The sequence below is a fragment of the Pongo abelii genome, chromosome 18 (genome assembly GCF_028885655.2).
Source record: "Pongo abelii isolate AG06213 chromosome 18, NHGRI_mPonAbe1-v2.0_pri, whole genome shotgun sequence".
NCBI classification, from domain to species: Eukaryota; Metazoa; Chordata; class Mammalia; order Primates; family Hominidae; genus Pongo; species Pongo abelii.
In genome coordinates, this window is record NC_072003.2 from 72,598,554 (window position 1) to 72,611,356 (window position 12,803).

Sequence of the window (12,803 nt, forward strand, 5' to 3'; positions counted from 1 at the left end):
CTTATAACTTAAGGGGGTTCGTGGACCTCCTGAAGAGGTCAAAGGACCACAGGTTAAAAATTCCTGTAGAGATAAGAGATTCCCACAGCAACAGTGGGAGGCAGGAGGCAGGTGTTCAATGAGATAATGCACGAAGCATCTTTAAAGAACTAGGCGTGGCGAAGTGTGGCTTTGGGGAGAGGTGGTGTCCGAAGAAACCTTGGAAACCAAATTCTTTTGGACTTAGCAGCTGGGGCGGCGGTTGCTATGGACGCTTGCCTCCTCCAATCATCGCGCGGCTTGCTACGCTGTGCGGCTCCGTGGTTACCGTGGCAACGGACGGCAACAGCCGGGCAGCGCAGGGGGAGCGCGGGCGGCTTCAAGCTGGGTATGGAGCCCCTCAGCGGCGGCGGGGTCTGTGAGTTGGACGCGGGGTCTTGGTGGGGAATGGAGGTAGAATAAACGTAGGACCCGGAGTGCACCAAGGTCAGAGGTCCTCGCAGAGATTGTGGGGTCAAAGTGTGAGGGACATGGGGACTGACCGGGGCGTCCCCTCTTCTCGTCCTCGTCCTCGCCCTGCGTCCCAGGCGTTCTCCAGAGTTTCCAGACTCATCCCCTCCTCAGCCTTCCCTAGCCACTTCTCACTCCCATGAAAGTTACGGGACCTCGGATTTTTGTTCTTGGGATTCCCCTGCCAGACAGGTAGCCTGAAGGGCAGAAGGCCTGAGGTGCTGCCTCGCTTCCAACTTCGAATTAGCCCCAGGCCTTGGACGAATCATTTCCCGTCTTACCTGGGAAAATGGTAAAATTCACCTCTTTTAGGTGTACAGTTCCAAGAGTTTTGAAAATATAAAGTTCTGTACTGTATTAATCTGTTATCATTCTGCTAATAAAGACATATCTGAGGCTAATTACAAAGGAAAGAGTTTTAATGAACTCACAGTTCCACTTGGCTGGGGAGGCCTCACAATCATGGTGGAAGGCAAAGGAGGAGCAAAGTCATGTCTTATATAGCGGCAGGCAAGAGAGCATGTGCAGGGGAACCTCCCCTTTATAAAACCATCAAATCTCGTCAGACTCAGCCACTATCATGAGAACAACCCAGGAAAACCTACCCCCATGATTAAGTTACCCACCATGGGGTCCCTCCCATGACACGTGGGGATTATGTGAGTTACAATTCAAGATGATATTTGGATGGGGACACAGCCAAATCATATCATATACTTACTGCAATAAATATATAGAATGATTCCATTAGCTCAGAAAGTTTCTCTTGTACCTCATTGTAGTCAATGCCCCTTCCCCACTTCCAGCCCATAGCAACTAATGAAATGATCTGTTTTCTGATTCTACATTATCCAGAATGTCACATAAATGAAATTATAACATACATAGCACTTTTGTCTGGCTTGTTATACTTAGCATATTGCTTTTGAGATTTAACCATGTTGTTGTATGTAACAGTAGCTCATTTCTTTTCATTGCTGTGTACTAGTCTATTGAATGGATGTACCATCAGCTGATGGACATTAGGATTGCTTCCAGTATTTGGTAATTATGAATAAGTAAAACTGTTATAAATATTCCCATACAGGTATTTGTATGGACATATGTTATTATTTTGATAAATACCTGGGAGTAGGATTGATAGGTTATATGGTAAGTGTTAATTTTACAAGAAACTGCCAAATTGCAACCTTGTTAGCAGGTGATCTTTTATATATATATATATTTATTATACTTTGAGTTCTAGGGTACATGTGCACAATGTGCAGTTTTGTTACATATGTATATATGTGCCATGTTGGTGTGCTGCACCCATTAACTCGTCATTTACATTAGGTATATCTCCTAATGCTATCCCTCCCCCCAGCCCCACCCCACAACAGGCCCCAGTGTGTGATGTTCCCCTGCCTGTGTCCAGGTGTTCTCATTGTTCAGTGCCCACCTATGAGTGAGAAAATGCGGTGTTTGGTTTTTTGTCCTTGCGATAGTTTGCTGAGAATAATGGTTTCCAGCTTCATGCATGTCCCTACAAAGGACATGAACTCATCATTTTTTCTGGCTGCATAGTATTCCATGGTATATATGTGCCACATTTTCTTAATCCAGTCTATCGTTGATGGACATTTGGATTGGTTCCAAGTCTTTGCTATTGTGAATAGTGCTGCAATAAACATACCTGTGCATGTGTCTTTATAGTAGCACGATTTATAATCCTTTGGGCATATACCCAGCAATCGGATGGCTGGGTCAAATGGTACTTCTCGTTCTAGATCCTTGAGGAATCGCCACACTGTCTTCCACAATGGTTGAACTAGTTCACAGTCCCACCAACAGTGTAAAAGTGTTCCTATTTCTTCACGTCCTCTCCAGCACCTGTTGTTTCCTGACTTTTTAATGATCGCCATTCTAACTGGTGTGAGATGGTATCTCATTGTGGTTTTGATTTGCATTTCTCTGATGGCCAGTGATGATGAGCATTTTTTCATGTGTCTTTTGGCTGCATAAATGTCTTCTTTTGAGAAGTGTCTGTTCATATCCTTTGCCCACTTTTTGATGGGTTTGTTTTTTTCTTGTAAATTTGATTGAGTTCTTTGTAGATTCTGGATATTAGCCCTTTGTCAGATGAGTAGATTGCAAAAATTTTCTCCCATTCTGTAGGTTGCCTGTTCACTCTGATGGTGGTTTCTTTTGCTGTGCAGAAGCTCTTTAGTTTAATTAGATCCCATTTGTCCATTTTGGCTTTTGTTGCCATTGCTTTTGGTGTTTTAGACATGAAGTCCTTGCCCATGCCTATGTCCTGAATGGTATTGCCTAGGTTTTCTTCTAGGGTTTTTATGGTTTTAGGTCTTACATTTAAGTCTTTAATCCATCTTGAATTAATTTTTGTATAAGGTGTAAGGAAGGGATCCAGTTTCAGCTTTCTACATATGGCTAGCCAGTTTTCCTAGCATCATTTATTAAATAGGGAATCCTTTCTCCATTTCTTGTTTTTGTCAGGTTTGTCAAAGATCAGATGGTTGTAGATGTGTGGTATTATTTCTGAGGGCTCTGTTCTGTTCCATTGGTCTATTATCTCTGTTTTGGTACCAGTGCCATGCTGTTTTGGTTACTGTAGCCTTGTAGTGTAGTTTGAAGTCAGGTAGTGTGATGCCTCCAGCTTTGTTCTTTTGGCTTAGGATTGTCTTGGCGATGCGGGCTCTTTTTTGGTTCCATATGAACTTTAAAGTAGTTTTTTCCAATTTTGTGAAGAAAGTCATTGGTAGCTTGATGGGGATGGCACTGAATCTATAAATTACCTTGGGCAGTATGGCCATTTTCACGATATTGATTCTTCCTATCCATGAGCATGGAATGTTCTTCCGTTTGTGTCCTCTTTTATTTCATTGAGCAGTGGTTTGTAGTTCTCCTTGAAGAGGTCCTTCACGTCCCTTGTAAGTTGGATTCCTAGGTCTTTTATTCTCTTTGAAGCAATTGTGAATGGGAGTTCACTCATGATTCGCCTCTCTGTTTGTCTGTTATTGGTGTATAAGAATGCTTGTGATATTTGCACATTGATTTTATATCCTAAGGCTTTGCTGAAGTGGCTTATTAGCTTGAGGAGATTTTGGCCTGAGATGATGGGGGTTTCTAGATATACAATCATGTCATCTGCAAACAGGGACAATTTGACTTCCTCTTTTTCTAATTGAATACACTTTATTCTTATAGCTGTGTACTGGTATCTCATTCTGCTTTTAATTTGCATTTCCTGGTGATTAATGATGTTGAGTAACATGCTTATTTGTTACTGTATCTTTGGTGAAGAAGTTTGGTGAACTTGGTGAAGTTTCTGTTTGTATCTTTTGCCGGTATCATTCATATGTATGTATATATATATATATATATATATATATATATATATATGTATATATATATATATATATATATATGTATATATATATATATATATATGTATATATATATATATGACAAAAGTCAGATATTTAATTTGCAAATAATTTCTCCCAGTATGTGACATATCTTTCCTTTTTAAAACATTTTGTTACTGAAATGCCAGGGGTTTGATCTAGATCTCATTGTTTACAGCACAGAAAGCCAATCACTGGAACAAAGAGTACTGCGAGGGAAGAACGCTTTATTTGGGTGCTGCAGCTGTGGAGATGGGAGATAGTCTCAAATTGTCTCACTAACTGACTAAAATTGGAGATTTAAATACCAGGGAAAGAATGCAGAAAACAGGAATTAGGGAGGGGTAAGGAAGAGGAATCTGGTCTCTCACTGTCTGGATGTGCTGATCTGGTGAGTTTCAGTTCCTTTATACTATCTGGGAGGCCCGAGGGTCAGTTTTCTAAGAAAGGAACTCAGATAAGATAAATATAAGTTTCAGGCTTAAGACCAAGAGGGCCAATTTCTGTTTATTTAAAAAGACCATAAACATCAGTTCTGTGAGGAAATTGGGCTGGTTTCAATTTTCTTCATAATGTCTTTGAAGTCAAAAGTTTTGATGAAGTCTAATCTTATTAATTTTTTCTTTTATGTTTTGTGTGATATCTAAACACCTTTGGCCTAACACAAGGTAACAAGATTTTCCTCTGTGTTTTTTTCTGACTTTCATAGCTTTGGGTTTTACATGTAGGTCTTTGATGAATTTTGAGTTAATTTTTATGTATGACATCAGGCAAGAGTTGAGGTGTTTTTTTTTTCATAAGGGTGAATGTTCCAACCCCATTTGTTAAAGAGACTCTCCTCTCTCCACTTACCTTGGCACCTTTGTCAAAAATCAATTGACCATGTATGTGTGAATACATGTTTCTGATTTATCAATGTAACAGAATATTCCAGAAAAATATGAATAATTTTTTTCTCAAATGAACTGCCAGTCATTTTAACAGCATAAAATCGATTTCTTGATAACTTTACAGTGAATTTTGAAATCTGGTAGTTTGAGTCCTTCTACTTTGTTCTTATTTTTCAAAATTGAATTGGCAACATTGGTTCCTTTACCTTTCCATACAAACTTTAGAATTAAAGGTTAACATCTCCAAAAATATCTGCTGGCATTTTGATTAGATTTCATTGGAGTATAGATTAATTTGGGGAGAATTGGCATCTTAGCAATACGGAATCTTCCAATTTATGAACATGGTATACCTCCTTTGATTTAGTCCTCTTTAATTTCTCTCAATGATGTTTTATAATTTTTAACATGCAACTTTTGCACATGTTTTGTTAGCTCTGTATTTATTTTATGTTTTTTGATGCTATTGTATATGATACTGTTTTAAAATTTTCAGTTTCCAGTTGTTCATTCCTTGTTTCATACCCAATCAAATGTTAAACCTCATTCAAATGTCTTGAGGGGGAGAACTGTATTGTGTTTGTTGCAAGCCCCTCCTGCCTCTTTCTGAACCTCAAGTTCTAAGCACCAAGAGACTATAGCAGATTTCACTCTGTGTTTCATCCCACAATACCTATGGCCAGAATCACCCCCAAAATGATGGTAGGAGATTCCCCACAAGGGAGTGCTCCAAACTGTCCAGAGATGGGGCCAGTTGGAATTCCAAAGAAAGAAGGAAAGTCTAAATGCCAGAGTGGTCAATCCAAAGCATTTACTGGGGAAACTTACAGAGTGCTGCAGCAGTCCTCAAAATGGACAGCAAGAGAAAACAGGTGTTCTACCTAGGTATGACTGCAGTGAGGGGGTCAGGGTATGAGAGTTTAAGGAATTTGGCTCAGGGCCAGGGCTAGTTTCTTTTTCAGTGTTGTGGGAGCAATCTAGATACCTTTATCAGTGCCTAGGAATATTGAAGGCCCAGGTTTGGGTTCAAGTCTGCTACAAAATACCTGCAACTGGCTAGATCACAGAGCAGTCAGGACACAGAAAGAAAGTAGTGGGGAACGGAGAACCCTACGCTCTTTCTCATTCAACTTCAGAGCTCTCATGCTGTTCCACTTCTCAGAAAATCACCAATAGGGGAATCTGGCCCTAGCTTTTTAGGTTCCTGTTCGTCTTGCCAGATTTTACAACCATCAACTATTCTGTTGGTGCCTACTCTTACCTTAGGAATTCTCTGCCTGAGCCAAGCTGGATTGTCTCCCTGTGCCTAGAATTAGCAAATGTCCCCAGAGAAAAAACATGACCAGTAACTTCAACTCATTGATGAGAGGCCATTTCCCTTCTGAAATTTTAGTTCTTCTAGTCCATTGTTAAAAACTTTAGCCAAATTAAATTTAATTTGAGTTTAATTTAATTAAAGAATGATTCATGAATCATTTCAGAGCAAACAACAATTTGCAAATTGAGCAGCCTCTTTTTAAATAATTTTATATTTCAATCATTTTTGAAGTACAAGTGGTTTTTCGTTACATGGATGAGTTCTTTAGTGGTGAATTCTTAGATTTTAGTGCACCTGTCACCTGAGCAGTGTACACTGTACCCAGTATGTAGTCTTTTATCCCTTACCCTACATCTGACTTCCCCAACTGAGTTCCCAAATTTCATCACTCTGTATGTCTTTGCATCTCATAGCTTAGCTCCCACTTATAAGGGAGAACTTAGGGTATTTGTTTTTTCACTCCTGGGTTACTTCAGTTAGAATAATGGCCTCCAGCTGCGTCCAAGTTGCTGCAAAAGACATTATTTTGTCCCTCCTTATGGTTGAGTAGTATTCCATGGTATACACATTTTACATTTTCTTTATCCACTTGTTGATCAATGGGCACTTAGGTTGGTTCCATATCTTTGCAATTGCAAATTGTGTTGCTGTAAACATGCATGTGAATGTGTCTTTTTCATATAATGACTTCTTTTCCTTTGGGTAGATACCCAGTAGTGGGATTGCTGGATGAAATGGTAGATCTACTTTTAGTTCTTTAAGGAATCTCCCTACTGACTTTCATAGTGGTTGTACTAATTTACATTCCCACCAGTAGTGTAGAAGTATTCCCTTTTCACCACATCCCCATCAACATCTATTGTATTTTGACTTTTTAATTATGGCCATTCTTGCAAGAGTAAGATGGTATCTCATTGTGGTTTTAATTTGCATTTCCCTGACAACTAATGATGAGCATTTTTTCATATTTGTTGGCTGTTTGTATATTTTCTTTTGAGAAATGTCTCTTCATGTTTTAGCCCACTTTTTCAAGGGATTATTTGTTTTTTTTTCTTGCTGATTTGTTTCAGTTCCTTGTAGATTCTGGATGCTCGTCCTTTGTTGGATGCATAGCTTGCAAATACTTTCTCCCACCCTGTGGGTTGTCTGTTTACTCTTCTTATTATTTCTTTTGCTTTGCAGAAGTTTTTTAGTTTAATTAGGACCCATTTATTTGTTTTTGTTTTTGTCACATTTGTGGTTAGGGTCTTAGTCCTGAATTTCTGCCTAAGCCAATGCCAGAAGAGGTTTTCCAATGTTATCTTCTAGGATTTTTATGGTTTCATGTCTTAGATTTAAGTCTTTAATCCACTGGGAGTTAATGTTTTTTATAAGGTAAGAAGTGGGGACCCAGTTTCATTCTTCTACATGTGGCTTGCCAGTTTTCCCAGCACCATTTATTGAATAGGGTGTCCTTTCTCCAATTTATGTCTTTATATGCTTTGTCAAATATCAGTTGGCTGTAATTATTTGGCTTTATTTTTGGGTTCTCTATTCTGTTCTGTTGGTCTATGTGCCCATTTTTATACCAGTACCATGCTGTTTTGGTAACTATAACCTTGTATAATTTGAAGTCTTGCAATGTGATGCCTCTAGATTTGTTCTTTTTGCTTAGTTATTGCTTTAGCTATGTGAGCTCTTTTTTGGTTCCATGTGAATTTTAGAATTGTTCGTTGTAGTTCTGTGAAGAATGATGTTGGTATTTTGATGGGAATCACTTTGGGTAGTATGGTCATTTTCACAATGTTGATTCTTCCCATTCGTGAGCATAGGATGTGTTTCCATTTGTTTGTGTCATCTATTATTTATTTCAGCAGTGCTTTGTAGTTTTCCTTGTAGAGGTCTTTTCCCTACTTGGTTAAGTATATTCATATGTATTTTATTTTATTTTATTTTTTGCAGCTGTTGTAAAAGAGATTGAGCTCTTGATTTGATTCTCAGCATGGTTGTTGTTGCTGTATAGCAGTGCTACTGATTTGTGTACATTAATTTTGTAACCTCAGACTTTACTGAATTCGTTCATCAGACCTAGGAGCCTTTTGGATAAGTCTTTAGGGTTTTCTAGGTATATAACCATATAACTGGCAAACAGTGACCGTTTGACTTCTTTTCCAGTTTGGATGCCCTTTATTTCTTTCTCTTGCTGGTTGCTCTGGCTAGGACTTCCAGTATTATGTCGAATAGAAGTGGTGAAAGTGGGCATCCTTGTCTTGTTCTAGTTCTCACAGGGAAGGCTTTCAACTTTTCCCCATTCAGTATGATGTTGGCTGTGGGTTTGTCATATATGGCTTTTATTATTTTGAGGTAAGTCCCTTCTATGCTTATTTTGTTGAGGGTTTTTACCATAAAGGGATGCTGGATTTTTTTCAAATGCTTTTTCTGCATCTATTGAGATAATCTATGGTTTTTGTTTTTAATTTTGTTTATTTGATGTATCACATTTATTGACTTGTGTATATTAAACCATCTCTGCATTCCTGGGATGAAACCCACTTGATCATGATGTGTTATCCTTTTGGTGTGCTTTGGGCAGCCTTTTGAGCCAGAGTAGGCTCAGAAGGACTCCAGTGGAGCCATGTGGTAGAAGATGATTTGTGGATTGAAAAAAGAAAGTGATGTACAGAAAATGGAAATGAGGTACAAAAATAGCCAGATTAGTTACAGCTCAGTGCTTGCCTTATTTGAACACAGTTTGAAAAGTTGGCCACCTTTGGCCAAAACTCAGTGATTGGCACAAGAGTAGCCTATGGTCTGTTTACAGCTTCATTTAGGTTATAGTTCACAATGTACAGAGAAACCTTTAGGCCAAACTTAAAATATGTAAGGAGGCAGCTTTAGGCTAAACTTGATTTAACACTATATTTCTTCTATACCTCTCTAATGTCTTAAAATATATGCTTTTTGTAATTTATTTTATTTTCTAATTGTTGAAGTAGATGCTATCAAATACATTCTTCTTAGAATTAGATATTCTATTCATTGAGTTTTAATTTTAATTATTTTAATTTTCATTTCTTGAATTTCTTTTCCTACAGGATGTTTTTGCTGGTTCTTGTTCAGGGTGCTTTTCCCATTCTCTTAGTGTGCTTGTTTATTTTGACCAAGAGCTGCTTATCGTCCTTGGAAAATTATTTATGGGAAGTGTTTGATGACTAAGATGAAGGAGGACCTCAGAGAGGTCCTCAGAGAAGGAGGATCATCAGAGAGGGTTTGCATTTGCCTCTGTTAGGTACCTCAGGGAACTACCTGTCCAGGCTCATTTTAAAGTAAAAATCACACTTTGAGGCTTTTGGAGCTCACAGGTGATATGAATTTGGGCTGTACATCTCTAAGAGAGTTGGCTGTGATTCTAACCTTTCAGGTTTTTTTTTTTTTTCTTTATACCTCTCTCTCTGTTAGGTGCCAGGGAATCGTCCCCTGCATTCAGCTTGGAATGGTGGGATAGGAAGGCTTTATTTTTGACCCAAACATTGAAAGTGTACACCTTTGGAGTGGAGTCTCCTATCAGTCTCCCCACCTTTGATGGGCCCTGGATGTTGACCTTTCCTGGAAGCCCTACCAGGCAACCACAAGCAGAGGTCAGGGTGTCCTTGTCTAGAGGATGATCTGCTACCAAATTTGTTTCAGTGCTCCACTTACCTTTCTTGGTTCCTGTTTTCAGTTAGATGTTGGCTAGATAATTGCTTATGGTCTTGTTAGCTTTTTGATGCTTTTGAGAAGCTTAAAAAATATTTTAACCAGTATTTTTAGTTGTTTTCAGCAGGAGAGTTGGTTCAAACAAACCAGCATACCCTATATTAGAAAACAATGTATTACTTTGTAATCTTAATTTTTAGCAGAGTCATTTACATACTCCTTGTAAAAAATTAAATACCTTAGAAATGTAAACATGAAAGGCTTCTCATTACTCCACTCTCTCTCCTAGTCTGGTTCCCCAGAGGTAACTATTCTTAATAATTTTTGTATTGAATTATTTATTGGGAGCATCAGAGTAAATCTTACGTGAAACCTGGATGTATTCGCTGTATACATGTGTGACAAAGATGGAAAAATTCAGGTTTAGCAAATGCCAGCTGAAGAATATATACATGCAGACTAGTGACTTAAATATTTTCTTTTTATGTGAAGTGTGTATTTTATTCTATATTATATCTAAAGATGTGACAATGAATGCATGTCTGAGAAGCTCTTAGAAAATGATACTTGTAAGTTGGTATTTCATTTTATGTCTTGTATACAAGGCAAAGTTGGAGTTATTTGGGGGAAGGAATACTTCTGGCTTGTGTGTGAGAATGATTAAAGCAATCACAAAGTAGAAGGAAGTTACTACCCCTTAGTAGTTATATAGTTTCACAGGCTTTAAGAATAGTTTTGAGAATGTTTCTTCACTTTAGCAACAAAAACATTTAGAACATGAAAACGCTCATCAAGTTTGAAAGAAACTCATAGCCTGTTAGTATTGAAACCATGTTTTAATTGGTACACATTCGGGATCTACGTAATAGATTCTTGACCCTGGATGTGTCAGCCCTCAGATTTTGTGTTTATGTTAATCTTCTGGGGGATAGTGTTCATAGCCATCATCAGATTCCCAGTAGGACCTGGACCACAAAGGTTAAAGATCACTGGTTTGGGATGAGCACATTTCAGAATGTAATGGACCGAAATACGCTCGATGACAGTTACCATCATTAAAACTGAAACGACAACTCATTCCTGAGGGCAAACTTTTCCTTTCAAATAATTTCTTCCAAGATCTGTTTCCTCATTAACACTGCAGAAGCACTTAGGATTTGGCTGCTCTTCATACAAAATGTCTTTTGAGAGGGATGGGGGCTTGGAATAAGGCAAAAATAATTGTAGAATTATTACTGGAAGGGTTTCAGGTGAGGAAAATTGACATATCATAAAATGCCTCTAATGCAATTTAATTTGAAAAACTGTGCAATCTTTTAATTTATTTGGATTTAAAGTGTTTTAGTTATCTGATTTTTTAAAAGGGTCATATTTATCCCTCGAGGTGGTAGGGAGGAAAAGTGGACTTTTAAAAATTGTTTTGTGCTTGATAGAAAGGCTTGTTAGAAAGTGTTGGTTCAAATAAACCAGTATATCCTATATTAGATCCCATATTCTTAAAGTGGTGATATTCGTCTTAATATGAATACCAAATCCTATACTAAATCTTATGTTCTTAAAGTGGTGGTCTTCCTCTTAATATGAATACCAAAAAGTCAACTTGGTTGACTTTAAAGAAAAATTAGTGTGAAATGACTAGAAAAAGCAATCTCTTGTAATTTCATTGGCAATGCATAAATCCGCCCCTTATTTTATTTTAAAATGGCATCTTCTTGCTTTAATAAGCTATCTAAAATGTCCTAAATGTAAGGTTGCTCTAATAACATTACGATCTGACTGTATCTGTGTCTGTTTTTATTTCTTTAAACTGCTATTATAAGCCTAAGTTAAACAACTTTGCCTAATTCTATGTTCTGTACAACTATGTTGTTGATGCTCATTTTTATTATAAATAATCCACCCAAATTTGCAGCAGTGGCTTTGAAAAATCCCTAATTAAAATAAATTTCAAGGTTAAGCTATTTTTATTGATGTCTGAAAACAATTACCAGTACTCATGGCTTTTAAAATAATAACAGTGTGGGAAGCATATTTCAAAACCAGGAAAGCAGAAATTTGTGTTTATGAAGCCAAAAAGTAGTCTTGCAATGCTTTGGAATATGCCTGGTAATTAATTATAGATGATGTGTATCATATGAAACCTCAAAGATTTTGGTGGGAGATGGAAACAAAGGGGCCTTATGCATTTCATTTCTGATATAATCCCTTTGCTCCTAGAGGGAATTACGATTTAATAAAAAGCAATAACAGGAGGATGTAATCTAAGAATACTAATTAATACCTTTAGCTCTACCAGAATGAGATTCTGTAAAAAATGGTGGGTTGTCAGTTGCCAAATCATGAAATATTGCAGGGAGGGAAAAGACAACATACTCTTTCACAATATGGCTTGTTATGTTAAAACTGTTAGTGGTAGGGAATTTTGTACTTGTTAATCATTTGCGTTTTTACATCGCTGTTTGTAATTACAATTAAACAGATGGTTCCGAAAAAGATAGTGTGTTCTTTGCAATTAAAACCATGGCAAATAGCTTTTCCTCCTCCCCAGTATACAATTAAACTGAATAGAATCACATAACCCAGTGGGTTCTTCAGAAGAAAGGTTCTGTGTGGATTCCAGTAGATTAGTATTCTGCTCCTCAGCCCTGTCATCCTGACCTCTTGCCCAACTGAAAGCTTTGCAGCTGGCTGAGAACTTCCAAACATGGGTTTTATGGAGCAGTTATCCCTTCTCTGTTTTCTCCCCATATCTTATTCTTACCACATTGGGATTAATAGAATATGTTTTAGAATGGATCTTTGGAACAGTCGCTAACAACCACTGGGTGTGTTGAATCTAATACAGCTTGCTAAATTCTAGGAGCTTGGCTAGTGCATGAAATTCCTCAAGGGCACAGGAAAATTGGTCTTTTTTTTCTTATTCAGAAAACTAATGTTGAGATGTTTGTTTATGAAAAAAATCATTTCAGGGTTTGTAATCAAAAGAATACAGAATTTACTTTGTGTTCTAGGGAAACCAAAGTC

General features: G+C 37.7%; 1 protein-coding gene across 3 annotated transcripts in view; it reads left to right on the top strand.

Annotated features, from left to right (window-relative positions):
- The first annotated feature begins 260 nt into the window (after positions 1–260).
- Positions 261–12,803, top strand: part of HYDIN (HYDIN axonemal central pair apparatus protein) — a 438,909-nt gene continuing 426,366 nt past the window's right edge. Inside the window, exon 1 of one of the 3 annotated variants that reach the window (XM_024234010.3) lies at positions 261–465. The gene's annotated coding sequence lies outside the window, so the exon portion shown is untranslated. The remainder of the gene's footprint in view (positions 466–12,803) is intronic. The other 2 variants (XM_054534089.2, XM_054534091.2) reach the window with 2 other exon arrangements.